The sequence below is a fragment of the Suricata suricatta genome, chromosome 15 (assembly GCF_006229205.1).
Source record: "Suricata suricatta isolate VVHF042 chromosome 15, meerkat_22Aug2017_6uvM2_HiC, whole genome shotgun sequence".
Classification (NCBI taxonomy): Eukaryota; Metazoa; Chordata; class Mammalia; order Carnivora; family Herpestidae; genus Suricata; species Suricata suricatta.
In genome coordinates this window covers 20,924,969-20,945,621 of record NC_043714.1, presented here as the reverse complement: position 1 = coordinate 20,945,621, position 20,653 = coordinate 20,924,969, and the positions used below count along the sequence as shown (strand labels likewise).

At 38.1% G+C, this 20,653-nt stretch overlaps 1 pseudogene; it reads right to left on the bottom strand.

Annotated features, from left to right (window-relative positions):
• Window positions 1-8,603: 8,603 nt before the first annotated feature.
• LOC115279591 lies at window positions 8,604-8,717 on the bottom strand (annotated as a pseudogene).
• Window positions 8,718-20,653: the final 11,936 nt, after the last annotated feature.

The following is a 20,653-nucleotide window of genomic DNA, read 5'->3' as shown; positions in this document are numbered from 1 at the left end:
AGTCATGATCTCATGGTTTGCATGATCGAGCCCCACATCCAGCTCTGCTCTGACATTGTGGAGCCTTCTTGGGATGCTCTCTCTCCTTCACTCTCTGCTCCTCCACCACTCACACTGGCACATTCTCTTTCTCTCTCAAAATAAGTAAATAAACATTTTTTAAAAGTAAATAAGGGGCACTTAGGTGGCTCAGCAGTTGAGTGTCCAACTTCGGCTTAGGCCATGATCTCATGGTTCATGAGTTTGAGCCCCATATTGGGTTCTCTGCTCTCAGCACAGAAACTGCCTCAGATCCTCTGTCCCCCTCTCTCTCTGCCCATCTCCCCCCCCAAAGTACATAAACAAAAAATAAATAAACAAATAAATGGATCTTTCCTGCAGCTATTTGAGAATTAGATTGTAGGAGGGTGGAAGCAGAAATATCAGTTGGAAAACTATTGCAGGAGTCAAGTCAGGCTGATGGAACTGGCTTAGGGAAGCAGTGGTGGAAACTTTCAGAATTTGGATGCATTCCAATGTGAGAGATGACTGAATTTCATGAAGGACTGAGTTTGGAATGCGGAGGAAAACCAGTGACAAGAATTGAGGGGCTGCTCATGACTGCAGAGAGGGGAGAAAATGCAGCAGGCATAGGGAGGACATGAAGGGGTTTGGACATGTTACGTCTGAGGTGTTTAATCAGCATGTATGTCCTCAAAATACTATCGATAGAACTCCCCTGTGACCCAGCAATAGCACTGCTAGGGATTTACCCAAGGGATAAAGAAGTGCTGAGGCATAGGAGCACATGTACCCCAATGTTCATAGCGGCACTTTCTACAATAACCAAATCATGGAAAGAGCCTAAGTGTCCATCAATTGATGAATGGATCAAGAAGATGTGGTATATATATACAATGGAGTACTATACGGCAATGAGAAAGAATGACATATGGCCATTTGTAGGAAAGTGGATGGACCTTGAGGGTGTCATGCTAAGCGAAATAAGTCAGGCAGAGAAGGATAGATACCATATGTTTGCATTCATAGGTCTAACAGGAGAGACCTGGCAGGGGACCATGGGGAGAGGAAGGGGGAAAGAGAGCTGGGAAGAGTGAGGGACACAGATCAAGGGAGACTACTGAATACTGGAGACGAACCATGGACTGAAGGGGGAGGGGGCCGGGGGAGGGAGTGGTGGTCATGGTGGGGGGCACTTGTGGGGAGAAGCACTGGGTGTTATATGGAAACTAATTTGACAATAAACTATTATAAAAAGTTTAAAAAAATAATCAGCACGTATGTGGAGATGTCACATGGCAGTTGGATGTATGAGTCTGGTGTTCAGGGAAGAAGTCTGAGCTGGAGATATAAATTTGGGAGTTGTCAGCAGTAAAATGGTACTTTAAAGCCATGAAACCTAGATGAGATCACCAGGGAGTGATTGTGGATAGTAAAAATGTGTAGTTAATAAAATCACATATAAGCGAGTGAATCTGTATTACTTACACCTGAATATCAATGTTCAAAAGTACCAGAATTTCTGTAGGTTTTTGTCTAGATTTGAATTTCTGAAATGCACATTCTAAACCTGTTCACCATACATCTTTACCTATAAAGTTTTACTTCCAATTTTTCAGCTTAGTTAACAAAATTGAGAACCAAAAATATTAGGGTTTTTGTTGTTGTTGGGTATTTTTTACTGAATTATTCTACCTGCAGAACTGAAGCCTGACATTGAGGCTAGAAGCCAATTTGCTTATTAAGTTCATTTCACTATATATTTTAAACTGGGATTATATTCATCAGTGTTTTCCATTTTCTTTGATCTCTGCTGCATTAGGGCTAAAATAAGATCTGTTTTCTTTATTCCATACATATAAAAATTGTGTTAACTCTTTTGAATCACATAGTCTTCACTGCATCTTACAGGACAATTTCCCACATATACTTCACAGAACAATGCAAAGGAAACTTTCTTACTTCCATTAATGGAGAAAAAATTTACCCCATGAGTGTACATGCCCCCCACTGCACAGCTAAGGGAGGACACCAGAATTCCCTCTTCCTGTTTTGGGCCATTGCAATCACTTACTATCTTTCATTTTATCATTGAAATCAAAGATTAAGCTGTTTTCAGGGCACCTGGGTGGCTCAGTCAGTTGTGTGTCCAACACTTGATTTTGGCAGGTCATGGTCTCATGGTTCATGCAATCCAGCCCCCACCAGGCTCTGTGCTGACAGTGTAGAGTCTGCTGGGGATTCTCTCTTTCCCTCTCTTTTTGCTCCATCCCTGCTCATGTGCGTGTGCTCTCTCTCTCTCTCTCTCTCTCTCTCTCTCTCTCTCTAAATAATTAAACAAACATTAAGAGTAAGCTCTTTTCAAGTATTTGCAGCACTTGCTTATTTGTCTTGTTTCCCCTGTATTAGGTTCCTAGGGCTGCTGCAACCAATTAGCACGACCTTGGTGGTTTTAAACAGAAGAGTATATTTTCTCACAGTTCTGGAAGTCAGTCCGAAATCAAAGTGTCCATGGGGCCGTGATCTCTCTGAAGGCTCTCAGGAAGGATCCTTCCTTGCCATCCAGCTGCTAGTGGCTCCAAGTGTTCCTTTGTTGGTGGAAGTATAACTCTACTCTCTCTTGTCTCCCCATTGCCTCTTCCCACAGCATCTCTGTGTCTCAAATTTCCCTCTCCTTTCTCTTATAAGGTCCATACCAAATCTGGAATGTTCTCATCCTGCGATCCTTACCTTAATTGCTTAATTACATCTGTTGAGACCCTATTTCCAAATAAGGTCACAATCACAGGTACCAGACATTAAGACTTAGACTTATCTTTTTGGAGGATACTATGCAATCTATATTACTTCCCTCCCTTCCTTCCTCCCACCCTCCCTTCCTTCCTTTCTTTCTTCTTGAGATGTTTATTCAGGCTCTATTTGGAGAAATAAGAGGAGGCTGGCTGTATAAGTCTGGTGTTCAGGGGGAAAGTCTGCAATAAAATTTGGTCCCTGCTGCTGATAAGTCAGTCTTCAGCAGTAGCATTGGTGAGAGGGAGCTTATGTTTTGGGTCCATGAATAGCTTTCACCTCTGCCACTAGGGGTACTCTGTTCATGGTCCTCTTGTACAGTGGGGTGACCAAAGATGGAGCTTGCTAATGTCCAACCCATTGGGTTCATGAGTATATTCCCTATAAAGTTTAATCTCTGGGGAGCATCACACGAGCACAGATATCTTCATAATTTGTGCCACTTCATAAGTCCAATCACACATTTTACCCCTCAAAGTCCTTGCCTCCATTCTCCTGATATTCCAGGCTCTTGATCAACCATCCAAGCCACTGGAATCTGTTTATATTATTTCCCAGACCATTTCTTCCTTCATGCAAATTTGATGACCTGGAATGTTTGCAGTTCTACCCACTGAGAGGATTTCCCTTCACCACTATCCTTTAAGGCCAACTCTGAGTGGGACTGTAATTTAGCAGCAGTCCATTTTTGGCTTACACCAATGTATTGAGCCAAACCATCCATTAAGTGATGACTGACAATTTTCCTCCCACATCAGTTGGTCACAGAGAAATTCCTGAGTTCATAGGTAGAAAGTGAGGGAGCAATGTCAGTTCAATAGTGATAGGTGAAATGAGAGAGCCACATTTTTATGTATTTTACTGCCCACCTATCTCATCCCTAACAAAATGATTTATTAATCATCATGAGGGATCAAGAAAGGTCCAGGAGTATTGTTGGCCCCTCTGGCCTCTCTGTCCACTATGGTAATGATGTCTCTCTTTGCAGTGTCTTCTGGCTTCTGCTATTCTGGAAGCTTATCATCACCACTGAAAGTAGAGTCTGTTCCATGGAAATATTGCCTCCTCTCCATCCTGGCCTTCATAGGACAGTCATCATTAAAGCTATCCAAATATGGCAGTGTCCCAAACAATCAGCATTTCTTATTGCCTCGATAAAGGGCATGCCCTTTGTGTTCTCTCAGACCCTGAGCCGAGGACTTGGCTGCAGGTAGCTTATTTCAGAGACTATTCTAAGAAACAGAAGTGAAGAAGTAGAAAAGTGAGACAGGCATATTTATTTCCTATTGCTTCTATGAACAATTTCCACAAACTGAATGGCTTAAAGCAGCACAAACGTTTTTATTTTAGAGCTTTGTAGATAAATAGTCCAACAGAGGTCTCACATGGCTAAAATCAAGGGGTCAGCAGGCTGCATTCATTTCTGGAGGCTCCAGGGTAGAACCTGTTTCCTAGCCTTTTCCAGCTTTATAGGCTGCCTGTATGCCTTGGCTCATGACCCTTCCTCCATATTCAAAGCCAGCAGCATTGCATCTCTAGAACCATTCTTCCATAGTCACATGTCTATGACCGTAGTCAGGAAAGGTTCTCTGCATTTGAAACCTCCTTTGATCCAGGAGGATCACAAGATAATGTGTCATATACAGGATAATCTCCCCATTTCAAGGTCATTAAGCTCAATCATACTGGCAAGGACTCTTTTGCCATATAAGATAATATATTAATGTATTTGGGGATTATGTTTTGGACATCTTTGGGGGACTATTCTGCATACCACAGAGAGAATGGTAGGAAGACCAGTCAATAGGGCTTTGATGATGGTATTAACCTGTGGGATGCAATCTTGCCTGTGGTCCCATGAGGAGTTGTGAAGAATGCATATCAGAATTGTCCCACTTCAGGACAGGGAGACTGAAGCATTCGATGACACCCTGTTCCCCATGGGTTGAAGGCTGAGATTGGAGACATGAACACCTCCCTGTGTGGGGATGGTCCCCATGCATAGGTGAGTAGTATCTATAGCTTAGGAGAAGCCACACAGAGAGATGTAGCAGAGTGCACACCACTGTTCAGTGTCCCTTGGTTAAAACCAGATGGGTCAAGAGGATGTGATGTTGTACCTAACAAGTGGGCCTCAATCTGTTAAACACACTTCACTATAGCCCTTTATTAGAAAACAGGCAAATTGAGACATTTAGGGTTGTGCATAAAATAAAAAGGGGACTAATGGTATGCAAAAAAAAAGTAAATACCCAAAGGGAAGCTTCAAGAATAAAGTCAAAGAATAGGAAGACAGCCTTTATTTCTACTTATAAGTGACAACCATTAAGTTTCACAAATTTTGGTCCTTACTGAGCCATACTATTTTTATATCATACCACAGAAAAGAACAAATAGTTGTTAGACTCATTTCCCTCATTTGTTGGTCTAGGTCCCTCAAGACTCAGCTGAGACACCACTTCTCCTGGGATGCCTTTGTGAGCATGGCCCAGAGAGAGAGAACTTCTCCAGTAGGACCCTTGGAACTTTCTATCTTAGTATTACTATGGTGTTTTGTAATTGCTTGTCTATGTGTCTGTCTTCTTATAAATCTATCAGATCTTTGAGGAAAAGAGTATTATCTAGTCATTTTTTTTCATTTCCAGGGTCCATCCTCCTGCTTGGTGTGTTGTGTGTGTGTGTGTGTGTGTGTGTGTGTGTGAATCGTATCATATCATGCTATATTATACTATACTATACTTCATTTTATATCATTTTAAGGTTTATTTTATCCTTGCAGGTTTTTAGTTCATGTGTCCTTTATCTACTTATTCTCCCTAATGAGGTATTTATATTTTTCTTGTTGTCTGTGAGATCTCTTTATTAGTAGAATATCCCTTGCAACAAGCCCTCCCTCTCAAGCTGACTACAATGAGCCACAGTTAAGCACCTCTTCTAGGAGTGCAGTGGGAATGAGCAGAAGGGTTTCCTTTGCTCGCATAAACAGCTCACTGTCACCAAAGAGGCTTGCCCAGCACCCACTGTACACATACTTAGTGTCACCTAACAATGAGGATGTGAGAATATGAATAAAATTAAGAAATGATCTAGATTTAAATAACCCTGTGATCATAGTTCTCCCTAACTAGATTACTAAATCTCTGGGGAAGGAGAATTTCTCTCTCTTCTCAGTATCTCCAGTGCTACTACATTGTCTGGTATACACAAGAACTAATTCAATGTTATTTAAACATCAGTCAATCAGTAGTCAGAATTATGGAAGAGGAAGGGACTTCAGAAACTGTTCCAGGCAGATTTCCCAAATTGTCTTCCATTTTCTGCAGTAGCAATATCATGAAATAGTAATGACTGATTCAAAAATTTGGGAAATCCAACATATACGTTTTTCTAAAGATTCATCATATCATTAGTGTACTAAAGGCCCTGAGAAGTTCTGCAGTTAAGAAACATTTTACTCTGATTAATCTGGTATGAAACACTCTTTCCTTTTTTTTTTTTTTCTTTTTTCTTAAGTAACAGACTGTTAATGTTGTGCTCAAGACTATTGGGAAGAGCAATTCTGTTCTAATCACTAAATGTAAGAGAATATTTGGGAAGCTAGTTCAGCTTGTCCCAGCTGTTGATAGGAGAACTGGGGCTAAAACCAAGTCTCTACACTTCCATTTCAGTGCTTTTTCTTCCCACAGTAAGATGCAGCAACTGTCGCTTAATGGTAATTGTTGGTGACCCAGGTTGGGATGCCTCCGCTGCTAAGGGAAATAGATTAAAGAGGGAAAAAACATCAGCAGCATTTTATGGAAAACTTTTCAAAGAGACATAGGTCATCCATACTGTGCTTTAAACATTCAGGAATGAAAGGAAATTATTTTCATTTGCATGTTTAATATTAATGAGAATGGCATATTATTTGAAGTAATGCCAATTGCAAAGTGCCTTAGAAAAAAGCCTTTTTTGTACGTGCACTGTGTGGTGCATGGGGATCCTTTAATGTCCATTTAGTGTGACTTTAATAGGTCATCATAAAGGGGACCTTAATGACTTATTTGAAGAAAGAAAGATAATTCAAGGAAAGTTGGATGATGAAAGTCTAAATCAGACATAAAGGCCAGGAGTAGAGCTTGGTTGAAAACAAATTTTCTATTTCCCATGAGCCATAGATGCATAAGCAAAGTGGAACAAAAGACCCAAATGAAGTCTTTCTATTGCTTTAAAAAATTGAATCTTTACCTATTTGAAGAAAATTAGAGGAGGAAATTACTGTCCATTGAACACTTATTTGATCACATATCATAATACATTATTTCACCTAATCGTCTTAATGATGTGGAAACAAAGGCAGAGGAACTGTAGATAAAATTAAACTTCCATATAACCACAGCCCATTGACAGGTACTGAGATAGGACATTCTTCCAGGAACTCCCAACTGTCTTAATGTTACTTAATCCTTTGCCAGAGGGAAAAAACAACCTTAGCTTGACAAAAGCTAGGCCTCTAGGAGCCACCGAGTCTTCTTTAGTATATGAAAGTCCTTTTGGAAAATTCCCCTTGCCTTTACCTCCCCCAACTTCCAGATCTTATATATATATATCCAGTCACTTGTCACAACCCCAACACATCTGTTTTTGCCCATGGGTCCTATCCCTGTGCTTTAATAAGGCCACTTTTTTGCACCCAAGACATCATAAGAATTCTTTCTTGGCCATCAGCTTTGAACCCAAACACTTCAAACTACAGCAAAAAGACTGGTGAAAGATAAACATTATTGTTACCCTCTTTTTACTAACAAGAAATTGAGGCATAGAAAGGTTAAGTAATTTTCTCTAGAAGTCATAATTAGGGGAAAAAAAGACAAAATCCATTGGATCTTTCCAAGTTTTTTTTTTTTTTATCATTCCATATTACATGTACTAGTCTTAGCAGTCAAAGAAAACTATTGAAACAAAGAGCTTACGTCTAACTAGTTGTTAGAGAACATCCAGGACATGTGGTCCATGCTCTCAGGCTGTGTCTTCGTGGAGGGGCTGATGGTGCCTATGAGGCTGCAGAGTCTGTATCTCGAGGGTGAAGCTACAGCTCCTCTGGAATCCAAAGGCGAGGCTAGGTAACAGCCAGCAAGGTAGTACACCACAATAAACACAAGTGAACAAGAAAAACAAAAAGAAACTAGTCAACACAGGGAAGGAAGCAATTAAAACAAAAGACAGATAAAAAAAAATTATTTTTCATCTCAAACTTTCTCAGTAAACAGGGCAGAAAGTTTTCATAAAATATCAGGCATCGCAAAGGAAATGTTAAAAACAGTACTGCCAGTTATGTCTAGGCTAATCAAATGGCCTTTACAACGAGACCATAGTTTTCCCCTAGAAACGGCTCATCAGCACACCAAGCCCTATGGTGACTGGTGACTGCGTTTTGAAGCAGAGTAAGGAAACCATCTTAATAAAATATGCACTGTATGTCTTTGTGTTTTCAAAGTAAAAAGAGATGATTAGTGTTATGCTAACTACCTTCATTAAATGCAATTTTTAATCTCCACATGTGGAATATTTGGCCAATAATGAAAGATTATGCTGGTTCCTGATGTGGCCTTTCTCTTCCCATGCATACGGATGACAGGATAACTAGCCTCACGTGGCACTCACAGTGCTTCTCTCCCTGTCCTTCCCTGTCCCCTGTCTTTCAGGCTCACTCAGCCCGCCTAGTTACATCCTAGACCTTCCCCACTTAATCTGTCTCTTAGATGCCGACTCTCAAATCTTTCTCTTGGCCCACCATCTTCTAGTGGCTTCTTTGTTGCTATTACATCTACTCACCTTTCCTCATGATTTCAAGTCGTCACGGCGGGGTATTGGGAAAAGTTTTCAATCAGCAATAATCGCGCCTCGGATAAACCTCATTGGCTATGAAACTGCCACTGTGCAAAGTTTCCTCATGATTTCAGACTGTCACACTCCCACCCTCACAACGCCTGCCTCCTCAACCAGGTGTCACTATCAAATGGAGCTAAACTGCAATCAACCCTAGATCCTCTGAATTTTAACCTTCCTCTCCCCTCCTCCAACCCTCCCATCTTCCCTCTCAGATTCTTACTCCCCATCAGTCTGTGTGACTCCACTGTTTGCTTTCTTTTCTGTTCTTTAGGCTCCTAGTCTCTGAATAACAAAAACCATGAAATCATACTCAAGAGGGATCCCATTTGATGCTGACCACGCAGCACTGATTAATTTTACAGTTACATAAAATTACTAGTTAATTGAATGTATAATCTCTCTCCCTGAGATATTTTCCAAAGGAAACATTTATGTATATCCCTCTACATGCCCACTGCTCGCATGTGCCCTTGGACGATGGCAACCAGCATTGCAGACTGAACTCCATACCCTCGACCAGGGAGTCTCAGTTCCCTACCCTGTAAGATCTGTCAACCAGTGTATGCCATTTGCACAACCCTCAGCTGAGTGTTTTTATGCAACATGTATTATGTACTCTATCCTGGCCTCCCTTTTGGCCATTTATTTGATATTTTATTGACCCATTTCAACACATAAGGGCTGGCAAATGGTATACAATTGACAATGAAACTCCTATAAATGAGCAAAGGAGGAGGGCCGTGCTGGTTTTCAAAGGGCAAGTTTTAGGTTTCTCAAGTCACCCTCAACAAAATTGTATATGGCTTTGATTTCAAATAACAGAAAATCCTGATTCAATGTGGTTTTTTTTCAATAGCCATATTTGTTTATTATAAAACAAATAAAGGGATTTAAAAGGATGACATAAATATAAATACCTAAAATGATACTTTATCTGTTGATAGTTACAAAGTAGTTTTGTTCTCATTAAAATATTATCACAATTTTTTAAATGAGAGCAATGTACTTCCATGTGCTTTATTACTTAGTTGACTATTAGTTTCAAGCTTTGCAATGAAGCTTGTAACTTTATTTATTTATTTATTTTAGAATATAACACTATTTTTTTCAACATATGCAATTATTTTCCATCATTTACAATACAGTAGTTACAATGGCACTCCAAATGGATAAGCAAAGTGATTCAGTGTGGTTTAAATAAGAGAAGAATATATTGCCTAACCTATTGGAGGTTAGGTTCCAGAACTGTTACAGCGGCTCAACTTCATGAAGGACCTTGACTTTTCATCTTTTTCTCTGCCTCTTCCCTATATTAGTTCTGCTCTCAAGTTGTCTTGCCTTATGACGAAGATGGCTGGAAAGGTTGCAGAGACATCAAGAGACAGCAACACTCAGAGACAGAAAGGGACTGTCTTCCAGGGTCTCCTTCTATGAAGTGAACAAAGATTTTTCAAGACCCCCCTATAAAATCACCATGACCTAGCATGGCTACTAAGACCAGCTATCAGTTACAATTTACCTTTGGAGTTGGAGATGAGGAAAAAGATTGGACCCCTAAGCAACTCCAAGGGTAGATCTTTTTTTTTTTTAAGTTTTTTTAAAGTTTATTTATTATTGAGACAGAAACAGAGGATGAGTGGGGGAGGGGCATAGAGAAAGGGAGACACAGAATCTGAAGCAGTCTCCAGGCTCTGAGCTGTCAGCACAGAGCCTGATGCGGGGCTTGAACCCACGAACCGTGAGATCATGACCTGAGCCAAAGTCGGACGCTTAACCAACTGAGCCACCCAGGTGCCCCAGGTAGATCTTAACTGATTCAATGTCATTTGCCCATGGGAGTCATGGTGCATTATTGCTGGTTCCAATGTGTGAGGGTCCTAGGTCTGGTGATCTTCTTGCTGGTGCTGCCCTTCTTTGGTGCACAAAAATCAATTTTGTTGCCCCAAAACCCATGGGTCCATGTGTGGCTGAGACCCTATCTATGTGCACCTCTCAGCCCCACGATCTCATCATCCTATTTGTGTTCTATCCTGAGTGGCTCTGTCTGCTGAGATACACTCTGTTGCCATTTTTCTCCTATTGTTCCATCTGTCCCCCTCCCCTCCCACCGAGGGTCTGGTCATGGAGAGAGGCTCTGATCTCTACTCTCAGGTTGCACAAACTATCTGGACATTGTATTATCACTTACTGTCCCCTACCCTTTCATCTCTCCTAGAGCTCAGTCCAAATGCTACGGAGTTTGACTAGTAACAAAACTCCCTTTCCATTTCCTTCCTACTTCCATCTTCTAACTTTGGAAATCTTTGTGTAATCTTATAGGTGTGAAGGCATGCTCTAATTTATATTGATTTTATTTGTAAAAATTCTTTCAGCCCTAATCTTATGAAACTGAAAGTGCAGAGATGTATACAGGAGAAGGAGCCCTTAAGACTGACTGGCAGAGTCTTAGCTTTATGGGGAAGGGTGATGAGGGGAGATATAAAGGATAGGTAGGAATTTCCAGGAATACTGAGTTTTCAGTTGCATTGCCCTGTTGATTAGTGATATTGAGCATCTTTTTATGTACCGGTTAGTTATCTGCATGACTTCTTTCGAAAAATATCTGTTTAGATCTTCTGCCCATTTAAAAATCAGATGGTTTATGTTTTTGCTATTGAATCATAAGAGTTTTAAAATATATTTTGGATACTAACCCCTTCCCAGGTATAGGATTTTCAAATGTTTTCTCCCATTCAGTAGGTTGCCTTTTCATTTTTTAATAGTTGGGAAGTTCTTGTTCTTCTGTAAGGGAAAACTGACAAAAGCCCATAAAATGCTAGAAGTAGGAAAATAGCATTTGTAGAGGTGATAGAGAAGAAAGTTCTGGTAGAAATTGATGACTGATTCACTATAGAATAAGGAAAAGGACAAATTTAGGGTGACTCTAAAGTTTCTGGCTTCAGTAAGTGGATGCTTGTGTATGATTTTATATGACAATGGGTATAAACCATAAGTATATTTCTGAACATGTTGATTTGTAAAGTTTTCCAAGTAGAGCAAAGTAGAAGGCATCAACACTGGACATAAAGATCTGGAAAGGACAAGTCATTTGTGCTAGCTATAAATTTAGGAGCCTTAGCAAGATTATATAATTAAAGTAATTAACATGTATAAGATTGTCTAGCAGGGAGATATCTAACGTGAAAAAAGGAGGGGAAGATGGAGGAAATGGAAGAGGGAGCCTTGCAAACATCTACACTGATGATTGGACACCACAAATCTGTACTGGGATTCATCTGCAGGACCACATAGTATCTGCAGTGGTACTAAGCAACCCAGCTACAGAAAGGGAGAAGGATGGATAGGCTTCTTTAATTTCACTCAACTCAAAAGTTTCTCAATCTTCATTCTCTCTCTTATCCTTGCCTCTCTTTTTGCTTTGACTCACTCACCATCCTTGCATTTGCTCCCATCCCTTTCAGCATTTTCAGGAGTCTTCACTCATTGTCCATATTCATGTTTACATGGTTGTTCTCTCCCTCTGCTGATTCCTTCTCCTTTCCCTACATGATTCTGACTCTCTGACTTAATACAACACTTCCGGCCTACACTTGTCTTCCTTTGTTCAAATCTGTTCAATCCTTTGTTATATCCTTACTTGTTTTATCTATTAGTGAGAGGGGAAATATTGAAATATCTGACTATACTTGTGAGTTTGTCTATTTCTTATTTCATTTCTGCTTTATGTATTTCAAAACCCTGATATTAAGCACATCGTGTTGGGGGAGGTCACTGAGAAGACATGACTACTGTTCGACCTGTGAGCTGGCATAATAATGACACTATCATTAATTTCTGTTCCAGCAATTCTCTTTTCAGAAGACTATAACAAGAAAAGTTTCATCCTTAGGAGTTTAATTTTTATGTTTTGTATGTTCACCTTGAGTAAAACAAGAAAATCTTGTTTTGCTGCCTCAATTTTATTTTTCTTTTCTGATGAGACTAAAGTGCTAATTTGGTAGGAAAGATTTTCTCAACTTTCTTATCAAACAACTTTGTACATCTCAGTTTTGATATTTTCAATGTGTTACTGAAACAGAAAAATTTCCTCTGAATTATGAGAAATATTTTAAAGAAGAAAACATAAAGTAACTTTCATTGTCCCTTTACATGCTGGGCATTCCATAATGATTCAATTAGTTATAATCATATTTTAGTAACAAAGTATACTAAGCTGAGAGATATAGTGTAATTTTACCTATCATATACTTATATTTATATCTTAGAAATAGTACATGAAATACTCAATAACATGTCCTATCTTTCCTACTTTGCCTCAAAAAATGAAAAAATTATGTTGTCATGTGTACAAGGTAGAAAATTACTTGTATACCTCTGTTTATTTGTATTCTTCTCTTATTTTCTACATTTTATAAGTGTCAAGGATACTCATTGAAGTTACTATACAATGAAAAGACCTGAACAGAAAGAGATCCTTCAATGTAAATGAATGAGAATAAACTAGAGTAGACATCACATGCCTTGAGAGAGTCTATATAATGAAGGAAAGAAACTAAACTAGTGAGCTATGATTTAGAATAAGTATGACATTTAAAAAATTATAAAAATATGAATAATAAACAGAAAACTGCAAAATAATGTTTAAAAATGTTTTTAGTGATAGCTGTATGATTTGTAATGGTCTCTCTGTTGCATACACAACCACTAACATTTTAAAATAATTACTGTTGGGGTGCCTGGGTGGCTCAGTTGGTTAAGTGTCTGACTCTATTTCAGCTCAGATCATGCTTCCAAGGTTGTGTGATTGAGCCCAAGCCATGGAGACACTTAGGATCCTCTCTCTGTCCCTCTTCCCCGCTAGTGCTTGCTCTCTCTCTCTCTCAAATAAAAACAAATACGTAAATAAATAAAATAATTACCCTCAAACATCTACTTTGCATAAATATCTTTGCTTTATGCATCTTGTCATACTATGTAGCACTGATACAGAGAAATGATATTTACTAGAACAAAAGAAGCATACCTGTGTGTGTGTTTCAACATGTATGGTTATTATCAAGTTGCAAACAAAAATAGAAACATCTCTGTGACATGTACATGTTTATATCAGTAAAAGCTATTTGGGATTTTTTAATTAGTTTAAGAACTTACCTACATTTGTCAAGATTATTACAGGCAGCATGGAAGATGATTATACTACAGATAATTTGCACTATAAATATTTGCATTCAATTTGCTAACAAATTTTCCAACCCTTAACATAAATATAAAAGGATACTAGTCTACAATTGGGCATTTTTTATATAGACAGAATGGAGGTAAAATTAATACCTCTCATCATATGTCAGATAACTTTCAAGTGATTTTAGAAAACAGGATTAAAAATTCACTGTAAAGAGAAATAAAGAGAATATAAAAAAAGATCCATATAATAAAAAATTGGTCTTTAAAAATTATTTTAAAATATAAACCTATGATGATATGGAGCAGTAAAATAAAGACACATAGCATTAGAAATGACAAAGCATATATAGGTGTAAATACAGTGGAATTTAAAAAGCAATTAAATAACATGTTAAGAATCTTATTCCAATACTTTTTCAAAGCTAATTTAAATTGATATATTTCTAGAAAAAATGTAACTTACCTTAGAGATTCAAGAAGAAATAGAAAATCTGAAAATACACACGGCCATTAAGTAAGTTAATAGTGAAAATTCCTTTACAAAGAAAACACTGGGTTCAGATGTTTTAATAAAGCATCACCACCACACATTCAAGAAACAGAGTATTTCTATTATTTATAAGGTTTTCTAAAACACAACAAAAGGGAACACTCCTTGTGGTAGTTTTTAGGCGGATCTCTCACTGACTTTGGATGTGTAAAGATCATTCTCAGAGAGTGCCTGCTTCTTCAGGCCAGTCCTGGAATGAGAAGACATCCAGCACCCAGCTGAATATAGCCTAATGTAGCTTTGCTGAAACTGATCTTCAGACCCATGTGCAAGATGTAAATATTTCATATTTAATTCATTTTAATTTTGGAGTTATATGTTACCAAAACATAAATTGACTATAGACTTCCCTACTCAGTCTAAGGGATAGTGTAACCTTGAAACATAAACTTAGGACAGTAGAATAAAAAATACATAGTAAAATTTCATTCATGCTTACGGATGCAAAAATCCTAAGTATGATAACAGCAAACCTAGTGATGTTTAAAAGGGTTTATACATCAACCAAGTTGGAATTTAGGAAGGCTTAACATTGGAAAGTATGTAACTATCATTTACCACATTATCAAATAAAAGGAGAAAGATCATATGAAATCTCAAAACACGCAGAACAAATATTTAATAAACTACAATATTTATTCATATAAAACAAGTTCTTAGTAAAATAAGAATAGAATGTAAACATTGTTGTACATGATGAAACATTAAAAAAAAGACAACCATACTCAAAATTATTGCTTCTCTTCAACAGTGTACTCAAGGTCTTAGTACAATAAAGCAAGAAAAAGAAATATAAAATTGTGAAAGAGAAACAAAACTATTATATGAATAGACAATGTGATTTTCTATAGAAAACCCAAATGAAGCCTATAGATAAATTAATAGGACTAATACTAATAAAAGATGTCTGGACTTCCAGCCTTCAATCTGGCATGTAAGGGACTTAAAAACCATCATTTCAGACTAACAACAAGTAAAATCCTGCACAAACTGAGAAATCAACTCTTCTCAGATCCATCATAGAATTAAGGTTACCTGGAAAACTACTACCCCCAAAACGGGAGAGACAGCCAGATGAAGACAGAAAATCACAACTTACCAGAATAGAAACTCACAAGCAGACATTTTCACAACAATGAGTACCAGGCTAGGGAAACCTAAATTGTAGCCGACAAATTACTAGAGGCTCAGAGTGGACAAGTGTGAGTCACAGTTTAAAAGTCAAGTGGGGTTCAGAAATAAAGAGGTCCTCACACTTTTGTGTATTTTCTCCAGGAGCTCTAATAAGTCCTCATGGCTGAATAAAGGAGAAAAATCCCCCCTGTGCTTCAGGCAAGGTCAGGGGAAATATAATTAGTTTGAAATACTCAAGAGTCTTCTGTTCTCCTGGCCTTTCTTCAAGAGAAACTATTTTACCAGAGTCTAAGCTATTGGAGTTTAATCAGTGTCTAACCAACCCAGGAGAGGGGAAATACTGATCTTCAGCCCCTCTAGGTTTCCATGTCAGGGAAGGAAATAGCCAACCCCAGCCCACTCTAACAATCTTGTCCCACTTAAGAGGGGATACAAGAAACTGGGAAGCACTTACGAGGTTCACAGCTTACAGACAAAGGCGGACGAAAAGACCAAGACCTAATCATAGGACTATATAGCACTTCCCCTCTCCAGAAAGTTTACCACCACATAACTAAAGGTATATTTACTGGAGAACATCATGTCTGCTTTACAGCAAAAAGTTACAAGGCATACTAAAAGGCAAAAACACAGCTTGAAGAGACAGAGCAAACAAGACTCAAACATGGAGTGATGCTGGAATGATCAGAATGTGAGTTTAAAGCAACTATAATTAATATGCTAAGGGTTCTAATGGAAAAAGAAGACAACAGGGGCGCCTGGGTGGCTCAGTCGGTTAAGCCTCCGACTTTGGCTCAGGTCAGATCTCACATTCGTGGGTTTGAGCCCCGCGTCAGGCTCTGTGCTGACGGCTAGCTCAGAGCCTGGAGCCTGCTTCCAGTTCTGTGTCTCCTTCTCTCTCTGCCCCTCTCCCTCTCATGCTCTGTCTTTCTCTGTATCAAAAATAAATAAAACATTAAAAAAATTAAAAAAAAAAGAAAAAGAAGACAACATGCAAGAATAGATGGGTAATGTAAGCAGAAAGATGGAAATTCTTAGAAAGATTACAAAAGAAATGCTACATATCAAAAACATTGAAATAGAAATAAGTAAGAGCTTTGATGAGCTCATTAGTACACTGGACACAGCTAAGGAAATGATCTCTGGGGTTGAGAATATGTCAGTAGAAACTTCTAAAATGGAAAAGCAAAGAGAATAAAGACTGAAGAAAAGGAACAAAATATCCAAGAACTGTGGGGCAAATACAAAAGGTACAATATATACACTTATGAATACCATAAAGTAAATGAAAGAAAGAATGTAAGAAAGGAAGAAAAAAGAAAGAAAGGAACAACAATAGTTCCTTCCTTTCTCAGTAATGACTGAGAATTTCCCAATTAATGTCAGACACTATAGATCCAGGAAAGTCAGAGAACACCAAGCATGATGAATGTCAAAAAGGAACACCTGGACATATTATACTCAAATTTCCAAAAAATCATAGATAAAGAAAAAGTCTTGAAAGAAGAGAGGGAAAAAAAAACCTTACCTGTAGAGAAGCAAAGATAAGAATTACATCGGACTTAACCTCAGAAACCGTGGAAATAAGAAGACAGTGCAGGGAAATATCTCAAGTATTGAGGAAAAACAAACCCCACCAAATTGAAATTCTCACATTGCAGAATTATCCTTCAAAAGTGAAGCAGAAACAAATGATTTATTAGACAAACAAAAATTGAGGGGATTTGTTGCCAGCAGATCTTCTTTGTAAGAAATGTTAAAAGAAATTCCTCAGAGAGAAGGAAAATAACATAGTTTAGAAACAGATCTATATAAATAATAAGTGAAGGCAAAATAAAAACTTTAAAACTTTCCTCGTTCTTAATATAAGAACTAACAATCTGTTCAAAATAATAATAGCAACAATATATTTGATTATGTATGTGATTATGTATGTATTTATATGATACAAAGGAAAGGAAGGAGAAATTAAGACTATTTTGTTCTTATAAGATATTTGTCCTCCTAGTGAAGTGGTGTAATGTTACTTGAAAGTAGACTTGGATTAATTGCAAATTCTAGGGTAACCACTAAAAACAATTTTTAAAAAAGTATAATTTACATGGTAAGAAAGGAGAGAAAATAGTATCATAAAATGCTTGATTAAAATAAAAACACAGAAAAGCAGTAGAAGACAAAAATAGGGATAAAATATAAGGGAAACAACTAGAAAACAATAACAAATATGGTAGATACTAATCCAACTGCATGAGTAATCACTTTGAAAGTCAATGGTCTAAATATACCAATTATTTTAAGTAATATGACAATAAATTATTAAAAATAATAAAATGAACAGTCAAATAAATAAAGAAATAAATAAGTAAAAAAATGTACCAATTAAGAGACAGAGATTGTCAAAGTGGATAAAAAACTAGCCAACTATACATCATATACAAGAAACCCACCATAAATATAAAGACACATATGGCTTGAAAGAAAAGGGATGGAGAAAGATATGCCATGCTAAAACTAATCAAAAGAAAAATAGTAAGAGCTCTATTAATTTCAGACAGGCCAGACATCAGAACAAAGAAAATTAAGAGTAATAAAGTGAGGCATTAAATAATAATAAAGGGGTCAATACTCCAAGAAAATGGAATAATTCTTACTGTGTATGCACCGAATAACAGGGCATCAAAATATTGAGGTGATAACTGATAGAACTGTGAGGACAGACAGATCAATCCACTATCATAGTTAGAAATTTTAATATTTCTTTATCAGAAGGGGACAGGTTTAGCAGGCAGAAAATCAGTAGGCACTTAGTTGAACTCAATAGCACAATCAATCAACGGGATATAATTGACATCAACAAAATACTTCATCTGATGGCAGAATATACTCTTCTCAAACTCATCTGGAGCATTCACCAAGATAGACCGCATTCTGGGCCATAAAGCACAACTTAATAGATTTAAAAGAATAGAAATCATATAAAGCCTGCTCTCAGACTGTAATGATGCTAAACTGGAAATCAATACCATAAAAAATAGATGAAAAATTTCAAAATACTTGGGGAGAACAGACAGCATGCTTCTCCATAACGCCAGGGTCAAAGAAGAAATCTCAAGAGAAACTGAAAAATATTTTGAACTAAGTGGAAATTAAAATACAACTTGTCATCCCTTCCTGGCTTGTAGGTGGCCACCTTCTCACTGTGCCCTCACATGCCTCTTCTTCTGTATATATACAAAGAGAACTCTGACATGTCTTCCTCTTCGAATAAAAACATTAGTCATATTGGATTCGGGCTCCCTCCTTATTACATCATTTAACCTTAATTACTTTTTAAATGAGGTATCTGCAAACACAGATACATTGGAAGTTAGGGCTTTAATGTATGAATTTGGGGGACATGATTCTGTCCATAACAGTGAGGATATAAAGCAATGAGAACTCAGTCTCCTGGTGGGTGGTAAGTGTGACAAATTGGTTCATTTATTTAGGAAGACATTTGACAGAACTTCTTAAAGGTTGTAGTTGTACATTCCCTGTGACCTAGCAATTCCACTCATAGGTACAAGAAATTCATAGGGTTGCTAGATTTAGCGAATAACAATACAGGACACCTAGTTAAATTTAATTCCAGAGACATGACCAGTAAATTTGAGTACTGGTATATCTCAATTTTGCATGGGACGTACTTATGCCAAAAAAAATTACTCATGGGGCGCCTGAGTGGCTCAGTTGGTTAAGAGTCCGGCTTTGGCTCAGGTCATGATCTCATGGTTTGTGGGTTCGAGCCCTGCATTGGGCTCCGTGCTGACAGCTAGCTCAGAGCCAGGAGCCTGCTTCGGATTCTGTATCTCCCTCTCTCTCTGATCCTCCCCTGCTCGCACTGTCTCTGTCTCTCAAAAATAAATAAAAACTATAAAAAATAATAAAGTAAATTACTCATTGTTACCCTAAAATTCAAATTTAATTGGATGTCCTATATTTTATTTACCAACTATAGAAACTCATACACATGTGTAGCAAGAAATATGTACAAGACTATTCTTCGGAATACTATTTGTAATATAAAACAAACAAAAACTGGAAATGTACATATTTATCAATGGGAGAATGTATATATATGTATTGTGAGGTATCAAACAGTAAATGTGGATGAGCTCCTGTTATACACATTCTCTTGGCTGAGTATCACAAACTCAACAGAAGGGGGAAAAAAACAAGTCACAGAAGAGATATACACAGTGATTCCACATACGTAACCTCAAAATTATGCAAAAGGATACAATATATTTTTATTTATTTTTATTTTAGAGAAAGAGAGAGACAAAGAACGTAAGTGGGAGAGAGGGGCAGAGGGAGAGAGAGAATCTTAAGCACATTTCATCTCAGCATGGAGCCTGACTCAAGGCTCAATCCAATCCCAACACCAGGATCACGATCTGAGCTGAAATCAAAAGTGGGTAGCTCAATGGACTGAGCAACTCAGGTGCCCCTGAAATAATATTTTTTTTAAATATATAGTTTCTTGTTAAACTGGTTTCCATATAACACCCAGTGCTCTTCCCCACAAGTGCCTCCTCCATGACCATCACCCCCCTTCCCTTTCCCCCCCTCCCCCTTCAGCCCTCAGTTTGTTTTCTATATTCAAGAGTCTCTCATGATTTGCCTCCCTAAAGATTCATATAAATGTGGGGAAATACTGCAGCAAAGGAAGGGGAAAATGAGCATAAAATTAAGGGTAGTGATGACTTCTGAGGAGAAAGAAGGGGAATGAGATGTGGAGGAATACCCAAGGTGCTTCTTACGTGTTGCTAGTAGTTTATTTCTTGAGCTGATTTTGCACACGAGTTTATGGTTTGGTAATTGTCTTTTATCCCCTGGGGCTACAGTGAACAGAAAGGCATCTGGGAGTCCTATCTGGAGACCACAGAGCTGGTGGGTTTACAGGGCAGGGTGGGGTCTGCTATGATGAGGAAGAGGAAGAGGAAGAGCTGAGCGGCTTCTCTGAGGAGGGGGAAGAGGAGGATCAAGCTGCAGATGAGGGGGAGGGGATGAGGACAACCCAACTTCAGCTCCAGGGTCTAGCTTGGCGGCCTGAAAGCTACACCCTGCTGGGCGAGGGTCAGT